Below are 17,842 nucleotides of genomic sequence, written 5' to 3'. Positions count from 1 at the left end.
GTTTTAAAAACGGCCGTAAGAAATTTTGCGAGACGTTGTGTAGCCGTCCTAAAAATGTTTTCCCAACAGAACAAACAAACAAACTTGACGAGCAAGGTACGATACCTTCGAGTCAATATTTGTGCAACGTAGCCCTACAATTTATTAAAGCAATCTGTTGAGTGACAGGTCATTTAAGACCCCAAGCTAACGAACGTACAAACCATTCAAAATCTTCAAAAAGTGGCGGCACTTCTAGTCAGGAATATTGTAACATTGATTTCAAGCATCAGCACCTTAAAATTGTATCGAAAGGTACCACTTGTTCGTTGGGATAGGGTGTAGTTGCAAAAATGACATCAAGACCTACCACCTGTCATTTTAAAGTGGGAACACCATTGCCAGGGGAAGCACTAGCACAAAGGCGACATTTTAAGTAGTCTCTTGACGCTAAAATTCAGTCAAAACATTGCAATCTAGTGTCCGTTTCCTTCCAGATCAATTGCCCAACGAAATGATGCTCAGATTCAGTGATCTGTTTGTAAACGGCATACACTGCACATAAGCGATGTTCTGACAACACCCAAGATAATTTTGCTTACCTTGTCAACATTGTTCTAGATTTGCGGGTGGAATAATATCAAGCACTCCAGCAACACTATCACAGAAGTTTTTCTTCCGTGGATGCTTGGCAAACACATGAATTTACGAACACAATAAACCCTTCCACTATAGCATTAATTAAAGGAATTGAGTGGCTCCTGACAGGCTAAAGGGACAAATCAATGGGAATGTTCCTAATCCTCGCAATATTGAAAAGTTTGGCTGCACCGACAGAACCAATGCCTATGGCCCATTTCTTACAACCCACCACAGCACCAATGAAATATTGGCAAGGCCACTAAAGCGAGAACGCATGTTAAAGCCACGCTTAACATAAAGAGTGATTAGTCACACAAATGAAGCGCTGAAGTGGCCAAAGGTTTCAAAGAATTTTTAATCAATCAAATCAATACCACCACTACGTAAGCGAAATATTTCTAATCCACCTTCTAGAGATTTTCTTTCTGATTATGTTATCACACATTGGTCACTTCATGATTCATGGAGCTGGCTTAGACAGTTCCACAGGCTGATGCACCTACAGACAATGTAGCTTGTTCCTTATGTTGCTTGAACTCAGATTTGTCACCTGTAACTAGAAGATAAGAGAAGATATTAACACATGTTACAGTCAAACTTCGTTATAACGAGAGAGAGAGAGAGAGATAGCAAAGAGAGGAAAGGCAGGGAGGTCAACCAGACGAGCGTCCGGTTTGCTACCCTACGCTGGGGGAAGGGAAAGGGGGAACAGAAAGAGGAAAGCGGGATAGAGGGAACACAGTCTGTGCACGTAGCAAAGTGCTTGGAAAACAGTCAAGTCAAAACAAGTGCTCTGTCGATACGTTCATAGCTGGTGATGCACGTTGAAGGTACCAGTGAAGACCAGTGAAGATGGAACATAACGATTATTGGATGTAACAAAGTGAAATCCCCGTTGAAATCTCCGTAGATATCCACGTTTTAAAACCTTCTTTCAACGAAGTAAAATTATCCTGCCAATAGATTTGCCGATCTTGATTTGTCGCCGAAATACTTGATTTGTCTCTCAAGAAAGAAATGCCCGACCTTTGCAGGCTCAATCGCATTCCGCGGGGTTCGGCACACATTCGGTTCCACGATTTTTAGGTAATTGCGTTCAATGCGCCGTCGAACACTGTTCCTTCTCACCTACGCGTAGCTGCGCATAGGCAGAGGCTGAAAGTATCGCCATCGCAATTTCTCCAACTACGGCACCGCGCAGGCTAGTGTAGCTAGGCGTGGCCTCAGAGACTGTACCGATGCAATCTCATCAACCACGCCTCCTTGTGTGGCCCGCGCTGCTCGAACGCGACAAATGTTGCTGGCGTCGCAGCGTGCAACCTATTCAACCGCGCCGCCATTTCGCGATGCTAACGACAAGCCAATTGAAAGCGGAAACGAAAGACCATCACATTGAATCAGAAGGTAGATATTTTAAGCGCAATCGTGTCAGATGCTAAGAAGTTGGGTGTTGAGGACGCCGAAATTTCTTTTGCTGCTTTCTGTTCAGCGCACTTGGTCATGTAACGGTTCTACTGGCCGCAAGGCCGTCTTCTATGCAAGTTGAAATTTGTGCATTTCATTACGCGTGCAACGCAGTGAACGGCAGTAATGAATATAATGAATTTCGGCTCCCCTTCAACGTGGTTATAAAGAGATTTGATAGCATGTGACTGATAAGAGCTCCCACTCATTTGTACGGAAGGTTTGTTCGCAAAGACGAAGTGCTAGAAATTCGACCTAGGCATCTTGCGTACGCATACAGAATAATGCCATTGCTGGGATTCATCCTCTTGTGTAGTGTGATAGGAAGCACCCAGGATACTGACGTGAAATTCAGATTCTTGGCGATAACGAAAGCTTTATCCAAGGCCAATATCATGGTTAGTGCCTGCCACGTCCTCCGCAAGTACGTCGCTAGCGACATTTTTCGTTTTCGCATCATACGCGACGCTGCTTCAAGCAATTTTCTAAAATGCATCTTTTGTTCAGGTAAACGTAGCCAAAGTTTGCGCACGGCATACCTATACCACGGCGGAAAACCATCTTACAGAATGTCCTTCGCGCGTTTTCATAAACCTCCATATCGCGCATGTGAGCGCTCTGCCATTAAGCTATGTGGGACATAGTATTCGGTTGTGCGTTACGCATTCATACTTCGTACTGGCGACGTGGCCTTGGTGGGAGAGGTGTTCGTTAACCGAGGACGCGCACATAGCACGTTCGGCACGGCAGTTGTATCACGGTGCACTCAACAAACTGAAACTTCCTGGCTTGTTATCAGCTACTTTGCTGTGTTGCTTTTATCTGTGTGTACTCATAACAAGCACGTTCGGCACGGCAGTTGTATCACGGTGCACTCAACAAACTGAAACTTCCTGGCTTGTTATCAGCTACTTTGCTGTGTTGCTTTTATCTGTGTGTACTCATAACACAGCGGACTTGTGGCTCGGCCATTTTACTAACTGAACGACTTTAGTACGAAAGTGGAATTGCTCAATTGGCTATTAGCATTCCACGTGACTGTATTGCCTTAAGTCTCTTTGTGCCTTTATGTGGCTCGCTTTACCGCTCCGGACGAGCAGTATTTTTTCGACTGCGCCGGTTTACTCAGTGTGGCCGCGGATTGCAGTAATTTGTTCGTGAGTGGTCGCGTGCATCGGTTATCTTCACCGAGAAGAATATCAATGGTGTGCGCCGGTACTCTGGAACCATTTTTGATGCGTAGGAATAGTGTCCAGCCGATAGCGATTGAAAATTGTTGTTGACTGCTATAGAATCAGTTACAAAGCTCTTGGCCGTTCCCACGAGTGCATCATAATATTGGAAATGTTTTAAGCAGTGATATGACTAGCCCCTTGCGCATGTACTCGTTTAGTCTCAATTTAGTTGAGTGTACTGTTACTGGCAAGCTAAATCTACCGATAAGTAGCTTGAGTTTACCATTGAGGCGACGATGCCAGGAGAATGTAGATAAGTCATTACGGCCTCGATAATGAAGTTGGACTTCAGAGAACACGCGGATGGAACGTCCTGTTGTGTGTACTTATGTTGTTTGCGTCTTTAAATAATTGAATTGATAATTGTGTACTGTATGTGTGACATATGTATTTTTGTCATTATCTTTTTTGTACTTCATTATGGAGGCCGCAATGACGTATTTACCTTCTCGCATATTCACCTCAATGGTAAGCTCAACCTACTTCGCGGTAGGTTTAACTTGTCGCTAACAGCACACACAATCGAGACGGAACGTGGACGTGTACAATAGGCCAGTCATATCACTGCTTCAAATCGTCACGTTATTAGGCTCCTTTCTATGTGCAATGGTAATGTGTGCTACGTGGTAATGGTCGAGAGCTTTGAAGCTGATGTTCCACCAGCCAATAATAATTTGGATGGCTATCGGCCAGACACTTCTTATGCATCAGAAATGGTTCCAGAGTATCGACGCGCACCATTGCTATTATTCTCGATGAATATAACCGACGCACGCGGACACTCACAAACAAATTACTGCCATACGCGGCCACACTGAGTAAACCAGCGCAATCGAAAAAATACTGCTCGTCCGGAGCGGTAGGGCGTGCCACATAAAGGAACAAAGAGACTCACGGCAATACAGTCACGTGGAATGCTAATAGCCAATCAAGCAATTTCGCTTTCGTACTAACGTACTGCAGCTAATAAAATGGTCGAGCTAGAAGTCCGCTGCGTTATGAGCACACACAGATAAATTCAACACAGCAAAGCAGCTGATAATAAGCGAGGGAGTAAGTTTCAGTTTGCTGAGTGCACCATGACACAGTTGGCGTGCCGAACGCGCGAAGTGCGCGTCGTCGGTTGACGATGACCTCTCCCACCAAGGCCACGTCACCAGTAGTGAGTACGAATGCATGACGCACCACCAACGCATAATGGGACGAGCACGTACTACCAGACCTGACGGAATTTCATCCTAAACTACGCACAACCCGTTATTACGGCACAGAGATCTTAATGGCAGAGCGGTCATACAGGTTTGCGCGACATGGAAGTTCCTTCCGTCATGATGCGCGAGCACGCACTGGCACATGGTACTGGATTAGATTGGCTCAGTGACTCCTCAGCTCGTTTAGTCTTATGAATGGCAGATGTCACGACACTCTACGCATTAGGTGGTAGTGACCGCCACCTGGCGCCGACCACAACTAATCTTCGACGTGGCCTCAGTGACTGCGTGGCGCGGCTCATCCTGGATAAGCTTTAACGGGATGTAGCAGATTTGAGCGATCGTAGCAGTAATCCCACCACTGCGTGTGTGTTGTCATTCTGCATGGCACTTTCTTGACTGAACCAAATTTTTAAATTGTCTGTGGCACAGGTAGCACAATCCCAACCCTTGTACTAAAATACTCATTGAGGTGGGGTAATATTCTTACGAGAATTGAAAATGCTTAATTGAATCATTGACATAATTATGCTAATTAACTTCTTATCAATTACATTAGTGCGCATATTTGAATCTACGTATTGTAGGCAGTGAGAATGCAAATCATAGCGACTTGGAACGAATTCTGAGGATGGCAGTGGTTTCAAGATAGACGCTGTCAAATTTGTGGTAACAATGCACTGTTTAACATTTTTTAAGGAAACGCTTTTTCATGCACTGAAGCACAAACTACTTCAAATGGCAATGCATTTCGTTAGACACTATAAGATTCATCTCCAATTACTTGGAAAGATTTTGGATGTGCTACCTGCCACAAGCAATTAACATAAACCTGGGGCCGCTAAAAATGAAGCATCGTGTATATCGGAACGCATAATCCGCTTTGCAACAAAACGGTGACATCGGGTAAACACAAATATATTGCCTAGCTAATCAAATGCAGACACTTGTAAATTACCTTTCCGCATGTCTATGACCCAAGAGTATTAAGAAACGACCTTTTCGGCTTTGCAAATAATCTTCCGATCAGAGTGGCCTATCGTTATGCGAACATCACAGGGAACAACTCCCTCACGCATCGTTCTGTTTACCAGCGCTTGAGGTTGCTGATGCAACGCTACAAGCCTCTGACATTGCTCAACGCTTGACGCTACGTGCGAGTAGGCCCACATACCTCAATTTAATTATTGAGATACCTCACAGGTACCCACCGGAACACTGTTTGGAGAAGCATTCACCATATGCTACTCGACCATTGCGCTACCGTTTCCGCCAGCTACCAGCTGGTTTACGTGCATTACCTAAACCACGCCACGCATGCAACTGGCGCAGCTTAGCGAGCATGCACCGACCGGACTTGTGCCATAGACCGTCACGGCAACGGTATAGAACGCTAAGGTGACTGGGCATGTTGGCAGGACATGCATGCAAGTTTTTGCTCAAAAGACGAGGACAAACACGAGGCCGTGACACACGAGCGCACACTCCCAACAGTGGTCTATGTTGAAGAGAGTGACCACATCTATAGCAGAATCTGTGACACATCACGTGTGCGCCACCCGCAAAAAAATTTCCATCCCTACGCAAGAAGGATAGCTCCTTGCTCGAAAGGGCGATAGACGCTTTTGACACGTGCATAGGTGTCACCACACCTGTCAGTGAATTAAAAGAAAAAGTAAATTATGGGGTTTTACATGCCAAGACCACGATCTGATTATGAGGCACGCCGTAATGGGGGACTCCGGAAGTTTGGACCATCTGCGGTTCTTTAACGTGCACCTAAATCCAAGTACACGGGTAATAATAATAATAATAATATTTGGGGTTTTACGTGCCAAAACCACTTTCTGATTATGAGGCACGCCGTAGTGGAGGACTCCGGAAATTTTGACCACCTGGGGTTCTTTAACGTGCACCTAAATCTAAGCACACGGGTGTTTTCGCATTTCGCCCCCATCGAAATGCGGCCGCCGTGGCCGGGATTCGATCCCGCGACCTCGTGCTCAGCAGCCCAACACCATAGTCACTGAGCAACCACGGCGGGTAAGTACACGGGTGTTTTCGCATTTCGCCCCCATCGAAATGCGGCCGTTGTGGCCAGGATTCAATCCAGTGACATCGTACTTAGCAGCCTACACTCTAAAACTTTTAACACCCTTAAGGGTGTAAATGACTTGTCCCATGGGTGACACCCTTTTGGGTGTATTGCTACACCCCAAGCAACGGGATGCAAATTAACACCCCACAAAAGAAGGGGTGTTAATATGACGTCACCTCGCCATTGGGTGTAAAACAAACAACACCCTTTCTATATGGGGTGTAACACAGACACCACCCTTTCAATATGGGTGTAGCATGGACAAAACCCTTCCAAAAGGGTGTTATCCCTGCAAGTATTTTAGCGTTCACTACAGCCACGTAGTTAATGGGCAGACTAGCTGTTGTGAATGCTGCCTAGCCTTAGCTATGGTACTACCTTGTTCAGTATGAGCCAGAATCTGTGAGGCGTCGTCATATTGCGCTTCTGGTCCGTCATGTGGTAGCATAACGTGCGACCCTTTCAGGCAAACAATTTAAGGTTTCGCCATTGCAGCAAAGCACACACGCCATGCTTTTCGTAATCTTCCTCTGCAGTGATAGTACACTGCCGGCAGGATGCAAAGCGCAATAACAATGCGCGCTGCACTAAGGACACAGGATCTCCCGCACCTTGGTGCACCAGTACTTATAACCCCGTGGAAACAGCACACAGCCAAAAGCATGGTTACATGCATTTCAGAAATAATTAAAAACCTCCACTTTTCTTGGTCAAAAATTTTCGCAACACCAGCTCGACCAGGAGGGAAAGACACCACAGCTCGTTGTTTTAGCTCATATTGAATGCAATAGAGCGCAAGCAATGCATGGATTGGCGACGGTAACAAGTGCAGTACTACAGAAGCATACGTTTGCCTGTCAAGCAGCTTTTTGCCGTTTTAAGCACACATTTTATACCTCTATTCATCAAAGTTGTCATTTATCTCCACGGGATGCTTCTACTAGTACTTTCACACATACGACTTAAAGGTAGCACTGAAAGCCAAAGAACAAAGTGCTTCCACGTTGAATAATGTTTCAGCATTTACGAACAAAACAGCATGTGTAGCTGTGCATGCTGTTCAATACATAAGCATGCACTATTTCCTGAAATATATGTATGCTCCATTTACTGCCAGTGACCTGCCTATACCCAATAATTTAGTTTATTTTTCACTATGTGCTGGCATTGAATATTCCACAGGCATTGTAAGTAAAGCTACCAGAACAACAATCAGCTAGTCTAAGGTTACCTAATTGAACAAAATCATTGTAAAATTTGTGACGAAATGTCAGAAGAAAAGTATTTATTTAATTAAAGAGAAATGGTTACCTAATAATGTTTGCACATTTTAAAAGTAACAAGGAAGATAAGGAGTAAAACCATACCAATACAAAGACATAAGCACCGAATAATGGCACAGGCTTGCTCAATTAAATTTTAAGCAGAACAGTTTTTTAAAATAACCTGACTACGAACTATTACATGTTTTCATTCGAAAAGCACTGCATCTTATTATAAAGCACAAAAATAACCGGTTACATAAGTAAGAACAAGTCAGAGTGTGTCTTTAACACAAGGATAGAAAGTTGGGCGAGTTGGTACAGTAACATGATCTTGGATTGCAGCCCGAAGTGACACGGACACAGACTAGAAGCAGACAGGATGAGCACTAACTCTCAACTAAATTTTTATTGAAACGAAGAACATATATATATATATATATAGGTGACTGCAAAAAACCGCAGCACATCTAAACGAATATTGAATACAGAGTAGTAACATGAAGACGACAAACAAAAGCCATCAGCCATCAACTGCGTGGCAAATCTGAGTGCAAGCTATTCTCTTATCAAGTATACCTGTAGGCATTGCGACCAATGTGCTCCCAAGATGTTTGCGGCATTAGTCATTGCAGAGTTGTAAGGACATGACAATCCTAGGATGATTATGTTCTTGAGGCTTTTTTTCCCCACTTTCCATCTTTTGAAACGTGTATACTTTAGTCATGAAAACAAAAATGCTACAACTGGCGTGTGATAAGTTTTGCGTCTTATTTCCTAGCAGCTCATTGAAACGAGCCACGATGACAAATTCAAATGCCGCTACCTCATCAGACATTCAAATTTCTTAAACACAAACAAAACCAGATAGGCATTAGAGTGAGCATCACTTAAATACATTACACTGGTTTAAAGTTATTGCACCACTTTGTGCCAGGTAAAAATGTTAGAAACATCAAAAATGTTAAGATTCTACGGCCAACCGTGAAAACTAAATAAAAATATCATTAAGCTTTGTTAAACGGGTACAGGAGCTTTACTACTGGCCGTCTTGGTGATGGACACGCAGATAGATGAGCAGCCATTCCACTCAGACGAGAATGTTGAGGGCTTCGCATGGAAGTCTGCGAGACACTGCAGAGTAGTTCTTGGTCCACATGAAGGAGGTTGCTTGCATACACATCTGGGCCACCATACTGAATGCATGGTGTTGCCGGAACCTTTTCCCCCTGCACTGTGGTAAAAAAGCATGGTTAAGTTTCTACGATATTTAATATGCAAAAAAAGAGGTGAGGCATGCAGACAGGACACGAGAGTGGAGAAGTGAACACGAACGCGCAAAACATGAAAAATTTCATTAAACTGTTTTATTAGATAAAATTTTTATACTGTGTTTCATTCATTATGAGGGTTCATAACCGCAATATATTTATTATATAAGCAGGTGGAATTATCAGCTTGGTCAGTTTGTACAAGCTCGTTTGAGGCCAGAAATCGAGTTTCACAAACACAACCTCAACATTCTTGATTGAAAAAGGAACACCTCAGATGACATGCAGTCCTGTGAGTGGGAATTGCACAGTTCAAGAAAAACAAATTAAAACTGTCAGCCGGGTCCTGAAAAAGGAATAAGCACCTACTACTGCAAAAAGCGAATTGATAGGTTTTAGTAGCACAAGGGCATCTCTGGCCAATGAGCGCCAAGTCTATACTGCAAAAGATAAACTTAGCGCATCTTTACAAAGCAAATATATAAAGATGACTAATGCCTCTCTGCACTACAGTTCCTTTGCTCTAGAGTGAAGTCATTTTAATGCATGCACACGTACATACACACGCTACACCCAAGTGTAACAGCTGCAGAATTAAAATTGGGCAGCAACAAAGTCGCAACCTTTAACCATTGATCCCAAGCTGTACTAGTGACTGGAGGTAGTACCAATATCACCAATGACGAGTCGCACTCTTTCTGACCGATGTTATGCTGCTCTTATTGTCAAAGATGAGTTACAGTCGGCATTGAGGGAAAGCTGCCCTCAAGAGCAGCTCTTATTTTTGTGTTATTTCTAACCAGAGACCAATGAAGTAATATATTTTTAGAATGAGAATGACACCGAAAAATTGTGTACGTAAAAAATTTGGTACATTTTTCCGAAATTAACTTGAGGGTTAACGGCTAAAGCGGCAATCCAGAAACTAGAACAAGTTTTGACATGTTTGCTGCCAGTGAATGCTAGAAAATATGTTGGCATTCTGTAGTTTTGTCCAACAATGCAAAAGGGATTCTTAATAACTGAGGAAATAAATGGAAAAGTATCATGAAGTATATTTCGAGAATGTAATGCAGAATCACTCAACTTCTGTTACTATATAATCTCCACTTGATTAACCTGCACTTTCTGAACTAGTTCAGGAGGTGCTGCATTTCACTACTCATTCCACCAGTTCAACGTGGCAGCAACTGCACGTTGTGATTTGTTTTGCTTAGTGCAGGCTTTGTACAGGGCGAGTTCACAGCATTCCCTGCACATGGCCGAAAGGTAGTGCATGTTTACGCAGCAGGTGTGGTGCCGCTTCTGCACGAGCGAGGTGCAGAAATCAGAGTTTCATACAATAATTACTAGAGGGAACTCTGACGTTAGTGTCCACAGGAGATTAAACAAGAACGGCTGTACCAGCATGGAAATTATGGGAAGTACATGGATTTGTCTAAACTTTGTCTGTTTGGCTTCAAACGGCTTTGTGACTTTGTAAACTAGTCATTTTCAACAATATACTGTGTAATAAATAAATAAACATTAAAATCGTCCGACGACAGGATTCAGACACAGGAACTCTAGAATAGAAGTCTGATATTGAAACCATTAAGCCACGGAGGCATGTAACGACAAGCGAGTGCAACGCCTTGGTGAATTTATCGCGGGCATACCAGTGCCTTGAGACGCTTGGCGCCTTTCGATTTGGGCGCCTTTCGATTTGGCCACCTTGACAAGCTCAATCGTTGCAATTAATAGCAATTGTGCGTGTTGGCGCCGTCTTCTGCACTTCGAAGAGTATAGACATGGATTGCGCTGAAATTTACGACAATAAGATTTATATAGCGTATAATATACGAAGCCACCAGAACGTCTGAATTCACAAGCACGAATATCAGACAAATCCATGTGCTTCCCATCATTCCCATGCTGGTACGAATGCAGCGCCAGAGTTCCCTCTAGTAATTACTGTAAGAAACTCTATGGCAGAAATAACCGAAGTGCCTCGCATTTTGTTCTGGAGTAATAAACTAAGTTTTGCTGGTCCCATAAATCTTACTGGTCATTAATTCCAAGTTTTAGTGCAGTCACATGTCTAGTAGGCAATTGTGGTATTTTGCATAAACATTGCAAAGCCAACTGTGATGAATGTTCACTCTGTAAATTGTTTATGATCGAGTAGCATAGACTACTGAAGCAATCCCTGGAAGGAAAGTGAATAAATTTTCTTATTAGCAGCCTTTAAACAGCATTCGAGCATATGACACATGCACCTCAGATATGCAGATATTTCCTTGACTCAGCAAGAAGCGATGCTTCATGTTCCACGAGGCTACTTCTATCAAAGCAGTATTGGTGCTCTCTAAAAAGAATTCCAATGCAGATGATCCAAATATTTTTCAGGGGCAACAGTTATGCCTGAAATCATGCTAGATTAGTTTTTTTAAACACATGCTCAGACCATGTTAGAAGTGCTTCTTAATATCCTCCTATTTATTGGACTAGTCCTACATCTGTACACAAAGGCTACTAATTAGGTCCCATGCTATATCATCATCTTAACAAAAACTTCACTTAGTAATACACATGCTGTGATAAGATTTGAGACCACATTGAGATGCTGAACAAGGTGAATTCATTATTTTTAAAATGAAGTTCCTGTTCTTCCAAACGAGAAGAAAGGATACTGAGGGTCAAAATTTTTCTGAATTACAGCTGGAAGATGCCAGGGAAGGCACGTGGAAACTTATTTGTAATTTTCTATTTAAATGTAGAAATGATAAAGGGAAATGAGAATGGGAAAAAAAAGCAACCAGGCATGGGGGGAGAACGAACCTACAGCCTTTGCATTAGGCATGCGATGCACTAACCACTATGCCACCGAGGCAGCATTCAACCGTCCACTATGGCCCCTCAAATTGTCGAAGCTCGAACACGGCCGTAGTACCACAGTGGTTAGTATATCACATGCGTAATGTGAAGGTTATGGGTCCGTTCCCCACCCACAGGTGGATATCTTTTAATCCACTTTCACTTACCTAGAATTTATCATTTCTATACTTCATATAAAAAACTTAAAACATGTTCCTGTATGCTTTCCTTGGCCTCATTATCTGCTGGCTTCTTCCAGTTCTGTTACTTCCAACACTTATACATATTCTAATCTGGTAAGTAAACAGTTTTGCATGATGCTGGAATGAAAGATAAAACGTCATTGCAGGGTCATGTTATGTAGAATGCCTTACATTGCCCAGGCAAGGTGTATTAATGTCAATCTGAAAAAAAAAAAAAACAATTCCCACTCTAGGCAGAAATGCTGTGTACTGCTGTGTGCAACAGGGTTTAACGAAAACAACTTGTTCAGAAATAAAGCCACCAAACAACGAGGAAATATGAAAACTAGATGAAAATTTATGCAGTTGCATGTTAAAAATTTAGCACAGCAACAGATGAAGACATAATGAAGGAAGCGCGAGGATGGTTTATTTTGGACACACGAGGCAACATACTTGAAAGATGCATATGAGCTTACACGTTGAGAAATATTGTTTATGTAGCAGCTAAACTACGAACAGGCCTAGAACACACTGATACAAGGTGTCGAGCATGTAAATCTTATCATGCCCTTAAGTCAAAGAAACATGGCTGCTTCTCATGATTCGCTACACATGGCTGGCTCACACAACTTAGCCACTTCTATATATGCCTTGTAATTACCAGGTGGTCTGTATGACATGTTCAAGCTTTAAATATGTACAAGTGCCACGTAGCTGGATAGCACCAAGGTAATGTCGTTTGCCATCGTTTTGAGGAAGTGAAGCCAATTCTTGCATTTTTCCTAATTAGGTAATTAGTTATTAACTATTATTTAACTGCTCAAATATTTTATTCAAAGCAAAAGTGTCAGTTCCAAAATTGTAGAGCATCCTGAAAAATTCCCAATCCAGCTTTCTACTGCTCAATAGATGCAACAAATTTTTTTTTCAAGCTTGAAAGAAGCCAGTGAACACATGCAAGAAGTGCCGTGCAACTAACCGCTCGTGCACCTGAACACCATTTGGCTCCTCCTTTCATGCTTGAAAAAAACTTTTTGAAAAGAATATTTTAGAAATTGATTAATTATTGTTGACTATGTTTTAGGCAAAATGCATGAAATAGTGTGACTGCCACTTCCATTTTCGGCGACACGAATTGACTCCATTTTCATGTCCAAATCCAGCTATACATGGTGCGTGTTTTGAGCTGGTTCTGTAATTTAGGCTGGTTTTGACTAATTGAAGCTTCGCACCCTAATAATGGAGTCAGCCTAAAAATAAATTGGTACATAAACGGTCGCTGTCAGTACTTCATACTCCTTTAACTTAGTGCAAAGTGCTTGTGAGCCAAGAAGTTGGTAGTTCTAAGTAGTATTTCTCATTTTGACCTGGTGTTATAGCCCACTTACAATGATGCCATGCTGCTCAGTCATGCTGGTCCCAGCTTCAATCTAGACCAAGGCAGCTGCCCTCCGATGAGGGTAAAATGCAATAACGCTTATGCACTTAGATTCAGGTGTACATTAAAGAAGGCCAGGTTCCCAAAACTTCAGGTTTTGGAATCAAAACTTCAGGTTTTGGAATGTAAAAGCCCATAATTTAATTTTAAAAGCTAGAGGTGCTTTATTAGGAGCAGGGGCATCATTTTGAGCTTTTACTGCACTGCCATGGCACCAAGAAGCTCCAAGTAAATAAAAACAATTTCTTAGACAATGTACATATCTTGCAAACATTTACAAACACTCCTCCGCATGCACCTCTGTTGCTGTTATATTTAGATCCGTATGCTAAGGCGGGTTATGATGTTAGAACATGTTTCAAACGTTTTAGAGCGCAGCTCTTTGGCGTCCGTTCCTGGGTTTCGCGTCGTCGTCGGCGTTGTCGTCGGCCTCGTAACCAGCTCCGCCCCCCTTTCATCCCCCCAGCGCTAGCAGCGACCGACTGATACCGCTGGATGCCGCTGACGCCGCTAGAGAGTCAAGATAACGTGACTGCATAGAACACCGTCGCCGCCATGCAGGAAGAGGAGGAAAGGGTCCCCCCCCCCTGTTCTTGTGTGGCGGATAGGGTGCTCTTCAGTTGCCGACGCGCCGGTTATTTCACGTAGGCCCCGGCACGTCGACGAATACGTGACCACCTTCCCACGGCTAGACCTGGTTCTTAGCGCTGCGGAAGCGAGGGTATCATATTGTTTGTGTCGGCATCGGCGGCGTTGTCCCTGAAACCAACTCCGCAGCTGGGGTTGACTCACTATCGGCGTCAGCGGCATCAGTCAGTCGCTGCTATCTCTTCCCTCCTCCCTTTATCGTGTTGTCCGCTTGCTGCGCGCGCTTCTGCCCCCATCGTTTGCCGCTGGGTGTACACGCCGCCCCCCTCCCCCCTCTTCCTGCGAGTCTCCGGTTGTCAAAGCGCCGGCTCGAACTTAATTCCTTTCTTCGCTCCTCCTCCAATGCAACCCCTGTGCGGTGGCAATCAGAGAGCCAGATCGGTGGCGGCGGATCTGTATATGTGCACCGCCCGAGCCGAAATTGCCGCTGCCGTTCGCCCTGTGCGGTGGCAATCAGAGAGCCAGATCGGTGGCGGCGGATCTGTATATGTGCACCGCCCGAGCCGAAATTGCCGCTTTTTGTTAAAGGAATACGTGTGAAAAATAAAAAAAAATTCTGTGATAGCGCATACATGTGTTGCTCGATTTCTTTGCCTCAATCTATCGAAAAGGTGAAACAGCTTATTTGCTGCGCTCAAATTTCGCATTAGGAAGTAACGTAATCGTCGGTAATTTTTTTTTACCGCTTTAAAGTTGTTGGTTATATTGCATCTCACTATGTGTCGAACGCACATTTCAGTGCATCAATTTCTTCAGAAAGTGCACTCCTCTTTATTTATTTTTTGTGCATGCAAAAAGGGTTCAGAAGAACTGCTTTCTGAAGGTCTGTATAACAAGCAAAAAACGATTCTATGTAGGCTGCACAAAGAGAAAGGGTTGGTTTGTAAATATGTTATTTAGTTCTTAAAAAAAGAGGCAGCTGTCAGTACTCTGTTCCAAAGTAAAAATTGCCCCTACCTGGCTCTGCTTCATTTTCCGATGTTGATGGTCCATTCGGGGGCACTCAACTGATAGGCTGCACTTTGGCGTTGTCGGGTGCGCTGTCACCAGGCCCAAGGTCGATCGACATCCTCACGAAAAGTCGAGTCCAAACGCTATAAAAGAAATATCTCATCATTTTGCTATCAGTTTTGTCATCTTGCGTGTTTCACACACGGCCGTCAGTGAAATATTTCGTCACTTGGATACTGAAAAAAATTCAAGCGTTTTCTGGCAACCAAGCTGATGATGATGATGTGTGGTGTTTTACGGCGCAAGGGCCAGGTTTGGCCAGAGAGCCATGACAAGTGGTAATGTTGACGATGTATTATGGAAGATGCGACTTGGCTGTAAACTGGCCTAAAATTGTCGCTGTAGAGTGCGTAAAATCTACGTGCTATAAGATTATGGCGATGACTAATGACGAATACTATGAACATTAAAATCCATCGTGGAAGAATGATGCAAAATAGAAGATATATAGGATGCTAAAATTACTTGGAGCACTGCTGCCTCGCCAGAGCCCTTGAAACAGAAGGGCCTAGAGGCATGTGCTATACGAAAGAGCTATCACAGCGGCATCCTCTGAAGAGAGGACGGCAGCCAAGCTGAATACACAGTAAATGGAGAACATTAAAGAGCAAATGCAGTTGTCACATTAGATTGATCAAGTACAGCAGAAATGGAAAATAAATGAGTGATACTGTGTCTGTTGGCTTTGAATGCAAGAAACGTAAAAACAGGAACTTGCAGCCACGCCACTTCGAATTTCCCGAGTTTGCTACACCTCACAAGTTTGGCATCGTCCGGTACTCGGGGATAGTAACCGCTTAAAATCAAGATGAACGAGCGTCGGAATAAATTAACAGGATACTTAACCGGGTAATATTGGCGCATAAAACAACTCACGTAGCGAAGCTACTGTCAATTACCCGATGACGCATCTGCGGGCGGTGCGGCTTGGGCGAACAATTCAAAAAGGAATGAGAGTTTCACTTGTTTCACGCCTGCTAAGCTAAGACAGAATTTGAGTTTCTTATTAAACTATACTAGATATTTACGCTCCGAATAAAACGCTGGAAATTTTGTTAGGTCACATTGCATACGTATGAGTGAGGAAATTGCTTTTATTGTGTTCTGCCCAGACGGCATGCAGCAGCTACCACTCTCATGTAACAAAAGCATGAAAGTGGTACTCGTGACACCGAAAATAAACATATACAGCGCCAACGTTACGCCCCTTGGAGTTGGAACTAAGCACGATTAAGCGTTAGTTTTCTAGCTTTCATAACGCCATGAACACGACTAAACATCGAGCGAAACAACTCTCTGCTCTCGAAAATTATTACCGCTTCCATTTATATACCTATCGCTGCCACAAGCAAAAGTCAATGGGCTAGCTGTCCACAAGCCGCAGATTAGACTGACAGCAACATATTACGGTAACGTAAAACAATCTCCACGCTGACTTAGCAGCCGCGGTGTGCTCTAAGTGCCAAAGTTCTCGTTTGCCGCTCGAAATTCACACCATGATGACGGGCACTGCATCTTTCACATGATATATTGTACGCTTTGCTCCGGAGCTCAATAGGAGGGCGAAACGCATTTGCACGTACCTGAAATCCGCATGCCGGAAACCCGTCGACGCTTCCGAGAACGGGGCGCACAGCCATACACCCGTACGGCGGCTAGACTTGGACGTGAGGCACTTCTATCAAACATTTCACATGCGACATGTTTCACACCGATTGCGCGAACACCACAAAATGACGCAGGCCGCATTGCGACACCGAGCAGATGTGAGCCACCGATGAGCTGTGTGCGCGGATTGCAGAGAACAAAACCATACAAAACGTTAGGCGCGAGAAGATGGCGGCTGTCGTTGCGGAGACGAAGCGGACGAAGCAATGACGCGCGAATAAATGTTGCCAACTGTTGGTTCCGCGTTATGCCGGCGGTGGTGGCTTTAGTGGCGTGCGTTGCGGCTGTCTAATTTTTTTATTTCTTTTCCCCAAACAGTATAGCTAAGATCAGTTCTTTGTTTGAATTTTTAACTGTGTCGTTTGGCATTATCTTTGTCTTTTTATGCTATTAAGCGGCCAATTATGGCCTCTCAGGTTCGCGCGCGCCAGCTTCGCGCGCAAATCTCAGAGGCCATAAGACAGCTCGTTAGTAAATGCCGTTATTGTCGTTGTTAACGTTTCATCATCCTTTCTTCAACTGAGATAGAGAGGTAGTGTCCCTTTTCCCGGGGTTGGGAGGGGGCGATCAAGACGGCATCGCTAAGCGGGGGGCGGGGGACAAGGTTGGTGTTGGTTCTTATCGCGAAATTCGCGAACCCTGCGATTTTTTTTTTTTTGTATAACGTAAGCATTTCTATATTTCCCCAACAAGAAAAACCATCCGTCCGTCAGTCCGTACCGCACGATATCTTTTAAAATAGAACCCGCAGCAGCGAGTGAATTCACCTTCGTGCTAGCTCTCGCTTCAACGCGACCGAAGCGGCGAGAACACTGCGCTCACGAAGCTTTCAGCTTGTGCCGCACTATGCGCTTTTCGCAGATCACTTTCAAGA

At 43.8% G+C, this 17,842-nt stretch overlaps 1 long non-coding RNA gene across 1 annotated transcript; it reads right to left on the bottom strand.

Annotated features, from left to right (window-relative positions):
• Nucleotides 1-8,281: 8,281 nt before the first annotated feature.
• Nucleotides 8,282-17,134, bottom strand: LOC142571113 (uncharacterized). The gene is made up of 3 exons (XR_012825765.1): nucleotides 16,884-17,134; nucleotides 15,247-15,383; nucleotides 8,282-9,125 (listed from the first exon to the last, which is right to left on the bottom strand). It is a non-coding gene; the product is annotated as an uncharacterized LOC142571113 (long non-coding RNA).
• Between the last annotated feature and the right edge of the window lie 708 nt (nucleotides 17,135-17,842).

Source organism: Dermacentor variabilis, chromosome 2 (assembly GCF_050947875.1).
Source record: "Dermacentor variabilis isolate Ectoservices chromosome 2, ASM5094787v1, whole genome shotgun sequence".
Taxonomy (NCBI): Eukaryota; Metazoa; Arthropoda; class Arachnida; order Ixodida; family Ixodidae; genus Dermacentor; species Dermacentor variabilis.
The sequence above is the reverse complement of the archived record's forward strand: the minus strand, read 5'-3'. Positions and strand labels throughout refer to the sequence as shown.